Below are 2689 nucleotides of genomic sequence, written 5' to 3'. Positions count from 1 at the left end.
TGAGGTGGATCTTGGGAAAGCAAGGCTTTCATCTGTGAGGGATGGGCGGTGGGGGCGGGGAGCTCCTCCGTTAGATTCTTCTAGGTAGCTCTATAGGGCCGTTGGTCCGGGTGTCCTAAGGATCGACTCTCTCCTCTACTGCTTTGATCACCTGCAAGTCAAAAGTTCCTAAGAGTGGGTCATACAGAGAAGCAGAGAGTAAATAACTTGTCTTTCAGTCTGTCAAATATCCAAAAAGTGTGGTCAGTTTAAGTCCAAGAACACAGAACGAGATACCAACAAACACAGACAGATCGACCCTGCCACAGGTGGGCATTCAGGTCCAAGAACACAGAGAAAGATAATTAACACAGTTTGCCCCTTTCATGGGCCCAGTTACAGACAGCTTGTCCCTTCCACAGATGCAGAACAAAATTGTTTGGCTGGCTCCAGTGGCACCGAAACAAACCTGGTCCCTCTGCCATACGGCAGGAATCAGATAAATCAGGTTAAAGCAAGACTCAGCTCTTGCAGATAGTCTCTTGCTGTTTCCAGAAAGAGCAGTGCCTTCCTGGCTCCCTACAGGTGGGCCTGAAGCATCCTTCAGCTCTCCCCTCCTGCTGTCACAATGTTAAGGTATGCCCACAGCAGTGTACCACACCAGACACCATAGGCTCTCTGAGCCTCCCAACTCTTATTTTTTTTTTTTAACAGTTGCAGCATGTTTATTGAACACAGGGATATTAAGTCGTCAGAGAGACTGTTAGAGAGGTTAAATGAGAGGTTAAATAGAGAGGTCCAGAATTCCCCTTGCGTTACAGAGAGCTGGAGTCTGAGGGCGGCCTCCTGACACTAACTCAAAGAAACTCTGTGAGAGTAAGTGAAGGTGTCCTCATTGCTCCATCCATGGTGATCAGAGCCAATGACACAGAATGCAGAGAGTCCAGTCACTAGCCAAGGTGAGCAATATGGAAGGTGGCAGTGCACTGCATGGTCAACACCTTGGTTCTCTGGAATATCTGGACTTTATGGTGTGTGCTTAAAGTTAGCTGGGTCACTTTGCCCACAAATTTGGGAGCTCGTTTCTCCCTGAAGGCTGCCATTCCTTCCAGCCTGTCCTGGGTTGGGATGTTCTGGGCATAGCACATCTGTTCTATGGCCATCCCTGATGCAATGGCCACCTCCATTCCTCGGTCGATGGCAACTTTGCCCAGGCGCACAGCAATGGGAGCCTGGGGCAGGATCTCCTGTGCCAGTGCCAGGGCCCGGTGGTAGGCAGCATTACCCTCCTCATTCGGAGCCACGACATGATTTACCAGGCCCAACTCATGGGCCTGTGCCCGTTCAGTCGCCGGCCTGTGAAGATGAGCTCCTTTGCTAGGGCCACGCCCAGGCAGCGAGGCAGCCTCTGAGTCCCTCCTGCTCCTGGGAGAAGTCCTCAAGTGGTCTCAATTAGCCCCATGACAGCCGAAGAAGCTGCTATTCGGAGGTCACAGGCCAGGGCTAGTTCCAAGCCCCCGCCTAAGGCAAACCCGTCCATGGCTGCAATGGTGGGTGCAGGGAAGGCTGCGATCTCACTCATCAGGCCTCGGAGCCGCTGGACAAAGGTCCCCACCTCCACATCACTCATTTGCTCCCACTCCTTCAGGTCCGCATCTGCACAGAACACTGCACAGAACACTTCCTTCTGAAGAGCAGGACCCGGACTTGCTGGTCTTCCCGAAGCTGGGCCAGAGCTTCCAGCAGCTCACTAACAAACACATTCCCCAAGGCATTGCGGGCATGAGGTCTGTTCATCAGAATCTCAGTGATTCCTTGGTTGGGACCAGAGGTCAGAGCCTGCACTTGGATTTCGGGTGTCCTGGTCGTCGCGTGAGAGGCTCAGTTCCGGGCCCCAGAATCTCCAGGGGCAAGGGAGGCGCAGCGCGCGGATCAGTAGGCTTTAGCATCGGGGAGCAGGCCTACACGGTGACACCGAGCACCGAGAACCGGACCTCCTCAGCAGAGCTGGAAAATCGAAGTTCCGGGGCGGGGGAGGCCTTGCCAAGGGCTCCACCTACGGGCAGAGAGAAAGGTGCAGCGGTCCGCAACCCTGCCGACCCCAGGTTCAGCTCCTTCGTGAAATCTGGGAATGCTGCAGATTTCCTCCGAATGCACGGCTAGGAAGGTGGTGTCCAAAACTGAATGTGTTGTGTGCACCTTCTTCACGTGTACCCTCAGTTCATGTCATTTCATCAGTCACTGTGGGGTGGTCTGCACCCACTAACCGCCTCCCAACTCTTGCAAGCAAAAGTTCAAACAGATTTACAGAGTCAGACTTTGACGAACAGCAAGACAAACAAGAACTGCGGTAAAGGCTCGAGACCTCCAACTCACCGCTCCAGTGTGTTCCCACAAGAAGTCAGATTCCCGGCCAATGCACCAAATGTAAGACTCTGATGAGCCTTAGCTTACTGGGGACCCCATGTGTGAACCCGTGGAGCCAGAATTGATGCAAAAAGCAAGAGGGATTTATTGTTCCCGTGCACTGGGGTAGCCCCAGACCTGAAGGAGAGGCAGCGACCCCACCCCCACCCCCACCCCCACCCCCAGCAGCTTGGTTGGCGAGTTTTTATATGGTTTCCAGGGGTGGAATAGAGCATCAGCAACTAGGCACGATATGATTGGTAGAACAGTGTGCACTTTAAACTGAATGGTCTTTAGGGAATGA

The 2689-nt window shown here is 53.3% G+C and overlaps 1 pseudogene; it reads right to left on the bottom strand.

Annotated features, from left to right (window-relative positions):
* Nucleotides 1-913: 913 nt before the first annotated feature.
* On the bottom strand, nt 914-2440 carry LOC110285960 (annotated as a pseudogene).
* Between the last annotated feature and the right edge of the window lie 249 nt (nt 2441-2689).

The sequence above is a fragment of the Mus caroli genome, chromosome 19 (genome assembly GCF_900094665.2).
Source record: "Mus caroli chromosome 19, CAROLI_EIJ_v1.1, whole genome shotgun sequence".
NCBI lineage: Eukaryota > Metazoa > Chordata > Mammalia > Rodentia > Muridae > Mus > Mus caroli.
The sequence above is the reverse complement of the archived record's forward strand: the minus strand, read 5'-3'. Positions and strand labels throughout refer to the sequence as shown.